Genomic DNA, 11,766 nt, shown 5'->3' with positions numbered 1-11,766 from the left:
GGTTAGAAAGTTGAAAGCAAGGAGTTAGTAAAAAGAAAGTCAGAGTAAGTAGCATGATGATCAGTTTCTAAGTAACAAGAATTCACAAATATTAGCAACAGTCAACTCATATTCAAACAAGGAAATAAGGTTGATGATGATTCATATAGATATGGAAATAGCAAAAATTGGAATTGAATCATCAAAAATGCAATTTATTAACTAGAAAATCGAAAAGAATAAGAAAGCTTGTCCTTGGATTCATGAATTAGTTTGGTAAAAGCTAAGTAAAGCAAAATCCAAATTGCCAAAACCAAAACATGAAGGAAAATCATAACAATTTACAGAAATTTGGGCAGCATTCTGGCTAAAATTGGATGTTCCCGGGTAATAAACAGCAAGCAGAACAGTTCATATGAATTAAAATACAGCTGCAAATACAAATACGGAATATGAACACGAAAAAATAGTGTAAAAAGCAGAATGCAACAGTAAAGAACAGCATATAAACAGCAACAACATAAGAATTGCGAAATTGATAAAACAAGAAGCACAAACAGCGCAATTATCAGGCCTAAATCCACTAACCACATCCTAACTACCTAACAACCTAGAATCCACTACAACATACATCTCTAACTAGCCTAGTGTTGAACGTAAACGGAAAAATGTGCAGTTACTACGAATTGAAAGAAGAGTGGCGGTTTGCGGAACCTGGTAGGCGTATGAACGAAAGTAGGGCAGAGAGATGGCTGGGAGGTGGTGGTGGTGGTGGCTGGCACGATGGTGCAGGCGGTTGGCCCGGCGGTGGGCGGCTGTCCGGTGGTAGGGGTTTCGGGTAGGGGTAATGGGAGGGGTAGGGGTTAAGGGGGAAGGATGGGAGGGGGTGAGGGTGGTGGTGGGAGGCGCGGCTGTGATGTGGGTGGCGGTGGCTGGCCGCGGTGGTGGAAGGGAGAAGAGAAGAGAGAGAGAGAAGAAGGAGAGGGAAGGAAGAAGGAGTGGGGGGTGGTCGGTGCGGTGGGTCTGGGTGGTCGGCGCTGGGGCGGCGGTCCGGTGTGGGTGGTGGTGAAGGGTGCAGAGGGAGGAGGGAGGGAGAGCAGAGGGGGTTGGGGGAGAAGAATGGGGATGCGGGGGGGGGGTAGGGTTTTGCGTCACTGGGGTTAGTGAATTTGAATCACGCGATCGCGTGGGGCACGCGGTCGTGTCGCTAGGGTGGATGGGGGGTTGACGCGATCGCGTAAGTGACGCGATCGCATGGAATAGAAAAAAGGATGAATGACGCGGTCGCGTGAGGCATGCGACCGCGTCGCTGGAAATTGTGCAAAACGCACGATTCCAGCGTCGTTTCAACGCAACTCTCTGTCTCCTTTGAGGTGTTGTGCAATCCACGCGACGCGAACGCATCGCTCATGCTTTCGCGTGGGATGGGTGTTTTGCAAGTGATGCGTTCGCGTGATGGTCGTGAAGGTGTGAGCCGTTTTGTGGTAAACGCACGACAGCCGTACGATTCCAGCCAAGATTTCTGGGCGTTGTATTTTTACGTCGATATCCAGATCACGCGGCCGCGTGAATGACGCGGACGCATGGGAGGTGGTTTTCGCAACTGACGCGATCGCTTTAGCGATGCGATCGCGTCGCACGCCTTTCTTCTTCTTTTCTTTTATGCAGGTATGCAATTATGCAGTATGCAATGCTAAATGCAAATGTTACGAATAGCATCCAGGTTCAGTAAAAATAAAAAAATATAAAAATAAACAAAACAAAATAAAATAGAAACAGGAACGATCATACCATGGTGGGTTGTCTCACACCTAGCACTTTTAGTTAAAGTCCTTAAGTTGGACATTGGATGAGCTTCCTGTTATGGTGGCTTATGCTTAAATTCATCCAGAAATCCCCACCAATGTTTGGAATGCCAACAGTCTCCGGGGTCCCAAACTAGGCATGTAAAGCTTCTGAGCAGCTTCAAATAGATTTTCAGGCTCCCGGGGTGACGAATGTCAGAATAGATTCCAGGATCCCAAACCTTGCTTTTAAATCTGCCTTCGTTTTGATCTATATTTTTCCGTCCGGGCGGTTCAAAAATTAGATTCTTACCAAGATGACCAAACGTTTTCTGAGACCCATTCGATTGAACATGAGACCAATCTGTGTACTTCGAGTTGAAGCGTGGAACCTTATTGAACCTTGTGTACCAGCTCTGAGTACGAGCCATTTCCCTCTTACTCTTAAAGTCGTAGAGAGCTCTAAGCTGGCCATCTGTTTCAAGCAAACCATATTCAAGTGGAAAAGTAAAGTTAAAGGTTAAGGATTGTACCCACTTGAAGCTTGTATTGGGTGGTAATGGCCTTGGGATAGGTGTTTCCAGTGGTTCTGTAAGTTCTACTCCCTTGTAGTCTTCTGCGAATTCCTCCACTTCTTTGCAAAATTCTTTAAATGCATCTGTGTCTTGATCAAAGTCTTCGATGTCTTCCTCGTCACTTAAGTCATAAGCTGAAGGTTGAGAGAAATCTACCTCTGCATCATCTTCGTGTTCACTTGGGGAAGATTCTTCGATCTCAGAGAATTCACTTGCGGATGCAAGTTCAGTACTAGGAGAACCTGACTTGAGGCTACAATCATCAAGGAAACTTGCGTCTTGGGTCATTCCTTCTAGTTCTTCATAAAATACCTGCCTTGGGGTTTGTGCACTATCCTCCTTAGCATCAATTGTAACATCCTTGACGGTATTTTTCACAACTCTGGATTCCCATGAAGGTTCAACATCTCCTAAATCTTCAATCAGTACTTCTTCTTCTTGGATAATCTGAGCTTCCTCCAATTGTTCCAGAACAAAGTTGTGCTCATTACTGCCCTCTGGGGTTTCTAGTATCTCCTTCATGCTACGTTCGTCATTAGATTCTCCATATAAAGCTATTGGAGTTCCTTGAGGGTTTGAACGTCTGGAAGCTAATTGATGTATTGCTTGCTCCAGCTGATGAAGGGTTGTATGAAGTTGATCTACTGTTTCCTTGAGACGAGACTGGGATTCTCGAGGTGATGGATTTGGGCATGGTACATAGGGAGGTGGTGGTGTTTGGGAGTAATTGGATTGGAACTGGGGTAGATAAGGATCATATGGTGGTGGATGGTGAAAAGGAGCTTGTGAGTGTGGTATTTCAAAGTTATGTTGAGAGGATGGTCTATAGGCACAGGGTGGGGCTTGTTGGTAGTTACAAGGTTGTCCACCATATCTATCAGCTTGGTATGCATTGTAGAATGGTCTTTGTCCATGATATCTTGGAGGGTGTTGTTGCCTAAAGGGTTTATCAAATCCTCTTGGCTCCATCCATCTTTGAGTTCTCTGACCTTGATGCATGTTCCTGTTATAACTTCCATCCCCTTCAACGATATTAGAACCAAACTCAAAGCGAGAGGGGTGAGAATTCATAGTAGCTAATAAAGATAAAAAGGGAAAAACAAAAACAATTAAACAAATAAAAGAAAAATATTTACAATAATCAATAATAAAGCACACGATTGCAGTTCCCCGGCAACGGCGCCATTTTGAAGAGACAACTTTTGCGTGGTCTAGAAATTCGCAGATAAATCCTCGTTGCAGGTATAGCTTCTAAACAAACAAAAGTCCTTTCTTACAAACGTTTTGGTTGTCACAAGTAACAAACCCCTTTTAAAATTGATAACCGAAGTATTTAAACCTCGGGTCGTCTTCTCAAGGAACTGCAGGGAAGTATGTTCTTATTATTGGTTATGAGTTTTGTAAATTGGGGGTTTTAAAAGTAAGGAATAAGTAAATTAAATGACAAGTAAAATAAATAAATAACTATAAAATAAACTCTTGGCAAGGTATGAGAAATTGGAAGTCCTATCCTAGTTATCCTTATCAATGGTGATGAGAATTGAGTTTAATCCCACTTAGTTAACCTTTACTAAACAAAGGAAAGTCAAGTGGACTAATAAGTTTGATCCTCAGATCCTAGTCAATTCCTAAGGAAGGACTAGAGTTATTGGAATTCGATTTGATTAGCAAAAATAACAATTATCAATCACGATGAGTTTGATAACTCAAGAGTTACCAATTACTTAACCAAAGCCAAAAGGGGAAAAATAAACTTACTCGAATAAAAATGTCTTCAGATTGGAAGCAATAGTAACATAAATAAAAGAAAGCAATCATAAACTGAAATACCTCAAATAAAATTAATTAAGAGAATCATATTTAACATGGAAGAGTTCATAAATTAAATTAAGAAAATAATAAAAGGGAATATTGAACCTGATAAAGAGTTGGAATACTTAACTTGAAATAATAAGAAATCCTAATCCTAAAACCTAAGAGAGAGGAGAGAACCTCTCTCTCTAAAAACTACATCTAAACTATGAAAAGTGAATAATTCAATATGTTCCTCCTGAATGGATGCATCCCCCCACTTTATAACCTCTAATCTATGCTTTCTGGACTTGGATCTGGGCCAAAAAGGCTTCAGAAATCGCTGGGAGCATTTTCTGTAATTTCTGGTGCGTGGCGTTTGTCACGCGTCTGCGTGGATCACGCGGTCGCGTCATCTGGAGTTTTCCTTGTCACGCATTCGCTTTGGTCATGCGTCCGCGTCATCTGTGTTCTGCTTAAGGCGCACGTCCACATCAGTCACACGTTCGCGTCGCTGCCAGTTTCTTCAAAATCTCCATTTTGTGCTTTTCTTCTATTTTTGTATGTTTCCTTTCCATCCTTTAACTCATTCCTGCCTTAAAGGATCTGAAACTTCTCAACACACAAATCACGGCCTCGAAAGATAATAAAGGGTAATTAAAATAAATAATTTCAAAGCATAGGAAACATGTATTTTACATATATCACAAAATAAGGAAGGAAAAGTAAAACCATGCAATTTACATGAATAAGTGGGTGAAGAATTGAATAAATCTCTTGAATTGAGCACAATATATGTCATAAAATATGGGTTTATCAGTCTCTCACATGAAAAACAGCTTGAAAGTAAATTCCTCCTAAATTGCTAATTACTTAGACTAATTTGGATACGTGACATATAACCCATTTAGCCTTGGGTAATTAGGATTTTTGTGGCCATAAACTAGATTTGCACGTAACCCTCTAATCGGAGTCAAGCAACCAAGAGATTGGCGGTTGATGAAGGTCAGGGGAGAATAAATCACTAAGAGATTAGGGTTTAGTTTATTACAGTTTGTCATGAAATGAATTGGTGCACGAAATTGTGATCTCTAGCAACGGCGCCAAAAACTCAGTACGCACGTTCGTAATCTCAAATTCTTTTTCACAACTCCGATACAACTAACCAGCAAGTGCACTGGGTCGTCCAAGTAATAAACCTTATGTGAGTAAAGGTCGATCCCACGGAGATTGTCGGCTTGAAGCAAGTTATGGTCACCTTGTAAATCTCAGTCAGGCAGATTCAAATGGTTATGGGATTTTGATAATTAAAATATAAATAACAGAAAATAAGATAGAGATACTTTCAAATTCATTAGTGAGAATTTCAGATAAGCATACGGAGATGCTTTGTTCCTTCTGAATCCCTGCTTTACTATTGCCTTCATCCAATCATCCCTACTCCTTTCCATGGAAAGCTTTATGTTGGGGGATCACCGTTGTCAATGGCTACCATCTGTCCTCTCAGTGAAAATGGTCCAAATGCGTTGTCACCGCACGGCTAATCATCTGTCGGTTCTCGATCATGTTGGAATAGGATCCAGTGATCCTTTTGCATCTGTCACTACGCCCAACACTCGCGAGTTTGAAGCTCGTCATAGTAATCCCTTCCCAGATCCTACTCGGAATACCACAGACAAGGTTTAGACTTTCCAGATCTCAGGAATGGCCACCAATAATTCTAGCCTATACCACGAAGACTCCGATCTTTCGGAATGGAGGCTAAGAGATAAACGATCAATCCAAGGTAGAATGGAAGTGGTTGTCAGGCATGTGTTCATAGGTTGAGAATAGTGATGAGTGTCACGGATCATCATATTCATCATGTTGAAGTGCGAGCGAATATCTTAGAATAGGAATAAGCTTGAATTGAATAAGAAAACAATAGTACTTTGCATTAATTCATGAGGAACAGCAAAGCTCCACACCTTAATCTATGGTGTGTAGAAACTCTACCGTTGAGAATACATAAGTGATGAAGGTCTAGGAATGGCCGAATGGCCAGCCTCCCATGGAGGTCTCAGAACGTAAAATTATTCAAAGACTAACCAAAGATATAAAATAAATCACTAAAAGTAGTTTTTATACTAAACTAGTAGCTAGGGTTACATAAGATAAGTAAATGATGTAGAAATCCACTTCCGGGCCCACTTGGTGTGTGCTTGGTCTGAGCATTGAGCTTTCATGTGTAGAGACTCTTTTTGGAGTTAAACGCCAGGTTGTAGCCTGTTTCTGGCGTTTAACTCTGATTTGCAACCTGTTTCTGGCGTTTAACTCCAGAATAGGGCAGGAAGTTGGCGTTTGAACGCCAGTTTGTGTCGTCTAAACTCGGGCAAATTATAGACTATTATATATTGCTGGAAAGCGCTGGATGTCTACTTTCCAACGTAATTGAGAGTGCACCAATTAGGTTTCTGTACCTCTAGAAAATCCATTTTGAGTCCAGGGAGGTCAGAATCCAATGGCATCTGCAGTCCTTCTTCAGCCTCTGAATCAGATTTTTGCTCAAGTCCCTCAATTTCAGCCAGAAATTACCTGAAATCACAGAAAAACACACAAACTCATAGTAAAGTCTAGAAATATGATTTTTATTTAAAAAATAATAAAAATATACTAAAAACTAACTAAATCATACTAAAAACTATTTAAAAACAATGCCAAAAAGCGTATAAATTATCCGCTCATCACAACACCAAACTTAAATTGTTGCTTGTCACCAAGCAACTGAAAATCAAATAGGATAAAAAGAAGAGAATATACTATAAATTCCAAAATATCAATGAAACTTAGCTCCAATTTAGATGAGCGGGGCTAGTAGCTTTTTGCCTCTGAACAGTTTTGGCATCTCACTTTATCCTTTGAAGTTCAGAATGATTGGCATCTATAAGAACTTAGAATTCAGATAGTGTTATTGATTCTCCTAGTTCAGTATGTTGATTCTTGAACACAGCTACTTTATGAGTCTTGGCCGTGGCCCTAAGCACTTTGTTTTCCAGTATTACCACCAGATACATAAATGCCACAGACACATAACTGGGTGAACCTTTTCAGATTGTGACTCAGCTTTGCTAAAGTCCCCAATTAGAGGTGTCCAAGGTTCTTAAGCACACTCTTTTTTTTTGCTTTGGACCTCGACTTTAACAGCCCAGTCTCAATCTTTTCACTTGACACCTTCACGCCACAGGCACATGGTTAGGGACAGCTTAGTTTAACCGCTTAGGCCAGGATTTTAATCCTTTGGGCCCTCCTATCCACTGATGCTCAAAGCCTTGTATCCTTTTTACCCTTGCCTTTTGGTTTAAAGGGTTATTGGCTTTTTGCTCTTGCTTTTTGGTTTAAAGAGCTATTGGCTTTTTCTGCTTGCTTTTTCTATTTCTTTCTCTCTTCCCCCCCCTTTTTTTCTGCAAGCTTTTGTATTTACTGCTTTTTCTTGCTTCAAGAATCAATTTTATGATTTTTCAGATTATCAATAACATTTCTCCTTTTCATCATTCTTTCAAGAGCCAACAAATTTGACATTCATAAACAACAAATTCAAAAAATTTGCACTGTTCAAGCATTCATTCAGAAAACAAAAAGTGTTGCCACCACATCAAAATAATTAAACTAAGCTCAATGATGAATTCGAAATCACGTACTTCTTGTTCTTTTGTAATTAAAACATTTTTCATTTAAGAGAGGTGATGGATTCATAGGACATTCATATCCTTAGGGCATAGACACTAGACGCTGATGATCATGTAATAAGGACACAAACATAAATAAAACATAAGGCTCAAAAACCGAAAAAAAATAAGAACAAGGAGATTAAGGAACGGGTCCACCTTAGTGAGGGTGGCGTCTTCTTCCTCTTGAAGAACCAATGGTGTTCTTGAGCTCCTCTATGTCTCTTCCTTGCCTTTGTTGCTCCTCCCTCATAGCTCATTGATCTTTTCTAATCTCATGGAGAATGATGGAGTGCTCTTGGTGCTCCATCCTTAGTTTTCCCATGTTAGAACGTAATTCTCCTAGGGAGGTGTTGATTTGCTCCCAATAGTTTTGTGGAGAAAAGTGCATCCCTTGAGGCATCTTAGGGATTTCATGGTGAGGAATTTCCTCATGCTCTTGTTGAGGTCCATGATCTCTTGTTTGCTCCATCCTTTTCTTAGTGATGGGCTTGTCTTCATGAATGAGGATATCTCCTTCTATGTCAATCCCAGCCGAATTACAGAGGTGGAAAATGAGGTGAGGAAAGGATAACCTTGCCAAAGTAGAGGACTTGTCAGCCACCTTGTAGAGTTCTTGAGGTATAATCTCATGAACTTCCACTTCCTCCCCAATCATGATACTATGGATTATGATGGCCCAATCCACAGTTACTTCGGATCGGTTGCTAGTAGGAATGATAAAGCGTTGGATGAACTCTAACCATCCTCTAGCTACATGCTTAAGGTCCGGTCTTCTCAATTGAACCGGATTGCCTCTTGAGTCAACTTTCCATTGAGCTCCTTCCACACATATGTCCATGAGGACTTGGTTGAACCTTTGATCAAAGTTGACCCTTATAGTGTAGGGGCGTGCGTTTTCTTGCATCATTGGCAAGTTGAACGCCAACCTTATATTTTCCGGACTGAAATCTAAGTATTTCCCCCGAACCATTGTAAGCCAATTATTTGGATTCGGGTTCATACTTTGATCATGGTTCCTAGTGATCCATGCATTTGCATAGAACTCTTGAACCATTAAGATTCTGACTTGCTGAATAGGATTGGAGAGTACTTCCCATCCTCTTCTTCTAATCTCTTGTCGGATCTCCGGATATTCGCCCTTTTTGAGCTTAAAAGGGACCTCAGGGATCACCTTTTTCTTGGCCACAACTTCATAGAAGTGGTCTTGATGGACTTTTGAGATGAATCTATCCATCTCCCATGACTCAAAGGTGGAAGCAATTGCCTTCCCTTTCCTATTTCTTGAGGTTTCTCTGGCCTTATGTTCCATTAATGGTTATGGAAAAATAAAAAGCAACGCTTTTACCACACCAAACTTAAAATTTTTGCTCATCCTCGAGTAAAAGAAGAAAGAAAGTAGTAGTAGAAGAAGAAAATGGAGGAGATGGAGGGGGATTTGTGGTTCGGCCAAGGGGTAGAAGTAGTAGTTGTAATGTATGAAAATGAGGTAGTGTTGAGGGGTTTATATAGGGGTGACGGGAGGGTTAGGTTTCGTGTATTAGGGTTGGGTTTGAGGGGGGAAATGATTTTTGAATTTGGAGGTAGGTGGGGTTTTTAGGGAAGAGTGGATTGATTTGAGTGGTGAAGAGTATTTGGGGAAGAGATATGGAGGTGATTGGTGAAGGGTATTTGGGGATGAGTGTTATGAAAGGGTGTGAATAGGAGAGAAGAAGAGGTGGGGTAGGTGGGGATCCTGTGGGGTCCATAGATCCTGAGGGGTCAAGGACTTAACATCCTTGCTCCATTTAGGCGTGCAAAACGCCCTTGGTGTGCACTTCTGGCGTTAAACGCCAGGTTGCTGCTTGTTTCTGGCATTTAACGCCAGCTTTTCTCCCATTCTTGGCGTTAAACGCCAATTACATGCTCTGTTCTGGCATTAAACGCCAGTCTGGTGCTTGTTTCTGGCGTTAAACGCCAGTTTGATGCTTCTTACTGGCGTTTAAACGCCAGTAAGCTCTTCCTCCAGCGTGAGCTATTTTTAATGCTGTTTTTCATTCTATTTTTAATTTTTCAATTATTTTTGTGACTTCACATGATCATCAACCTAAAGAAATCATAAAATAACAATAGAAAATAGATATATATAATTAAATAACATTGGGTTGCCTCCCAACAAGTGTTTCTTTAATGTCAATAGCTTGACAGTGAGCTCTCATGGAGCCTCACAGATAATCAGAGCAAGGTTGGGGCCTCCCAACACCAAACTTAGAGTTTGGTTATGGTAACCAACATCAAACTTAGAGTTTGAATGTGAGGGTTCTGTTTGACACTGTATGGAGAGAAGCTTTTCATGCTTCCTCTCCATGGTTACATAAGGAGAACCTTGAGTCTTAAATACAAGGTAGTCTTCATTCAACTGAAGGACCAATTCTCCTCTGTCAACATCAATCACAGCTTTTTCTGTGGCCAGGAAGGGTCTGCCAAGGATGATGGATTCATCCTCATCCTTTCCAATGTCTAAGATTATGAAATCAGTAGGGATATAGAGGCCTTCAACTTTCACAAGCACGTCCTCTACTAGCCCATAAGCCTGTTTCATTGATTTGTCTGCCATCTCTAGTGAGATTCTTGCAGCTTGTACCTCAAAGATTCACAGTTTTTTTATTACAGAAAGTGGCATGAGGTTTATCCCTGACCCCAAGTCGCACAGAGCCTTCTCAAAGGTCATGGTGCCTATGGTACAAGGTATAAAGAACTTTTCGGGATCAAGTTTCTTCTGAGGTAATGTCTGCCTCTTTAATGCATTCAGTTCATTGGTGAACAAGAGGGGTTCATCCTCCCTAGTCTCAGTACCAAATAACTTGGCATTCAGCTTCATGATTGCTCCCAGATATTTAGCAACTTGCTCTTCACTGATGTCTTCATCCTTTTCAGAGGAAGAATATTCATCAGAGCTCATAAATAGCAGAAGGAAGTTCAATGGAATCTCTATGGTCTCTGTTTGAGCTTCAGATTCCTTTGGTTCCTCAAAGGGAAACTCCTTTCTGTCTAAAGGACGTCCCAGGAGGCTTTTCTCACTGGGACTCACGTCCTCCTCGCTCTCTCCAGGTTCGGCCATGTTGGTCATAGTTATGGCCTTGCACTCTCTCTTGGGATTTTCTTCTGTATTGCTTGGGAGAGTACTGGGAGGAGTTTCAGTAATCTTCTTACTCAGCTGACCCACCTGTGCCTTCAAATTTCTAATGGAAGACCTTGTTTCATTCATGAAACTTAGTGTGATCTTGGATAGATCACAGACTATGGTTGCCAGGCCAGAATGGCTCTGTTTAGAATTCTCTGTCTGTTGCTGAGAAGATGATGGAAAACGCTTGCTATTGCTAAACCTATTTCTTCCACCATTATTATTATTAAAGCCTTGATTAGGCTTCTGTTGATCCTTCCATGAGGAATTTGGATGATTTTTCCATGAAGGATTATAGGTGTTTCCATAGGGTTCTCCCATGTAATTCACCTCTGCCATTGCAGGATTCTCAGGATCATAAGCTTCTTCTTCAGAAGATGCTTCTTTAGTACTATTGGATGCAACTTGCAATCCATTCAGACTCTGAGAAATTATATTGACTTGCTGAGTCAATATTTTGTTCTGAGCCAATATGGCATTCAGAGTATCAATTTCAAGAACTCCCTTTTTCTGAGGCGTCCCATTGTTCGCAGGGTTCCTCTTAGAGGTGTACATGAACTGGTTATTTGCAACCATTTCAATGAGTTTCTGAGCTTCTACAGGGGTTTTCACGTGAAGAGATCCTCGTGCAGAATGGTCCGATGAAATTTTTGACAACTCAGACAGACCATCATAGAATATACTTATGATGCTCCATTTTGGAAGCATGTCAGTAGGGCACCTTTTGATCAGTTATTTGTATCTTTCCCAAGCTTTATAGAGGGATTCTC

The sequence above is a fragment of the Arachis hypogaea genome, chromosome 17 (genome assembly GCF_003086295.3).
Source record: "Arachis hypogaea cultivar Tifrunner chromosome 17, arahy.Tifrunner.gnm2.J5K5, whole genome shotgun sequence".
In the NCBI taxonomy this organism is placed as follows: domain Eukaryota; kingdom Viridiplantae; phylum Streptophyta; class Magnoliopsida; order Fabales; family Fabaceae; genus Arachis; species Arachis hypogaea.
The sequence above is the reverse complement of the archived record's forward strand: the minus strand, read 5'-3'. Positions refer to the sequence as shown.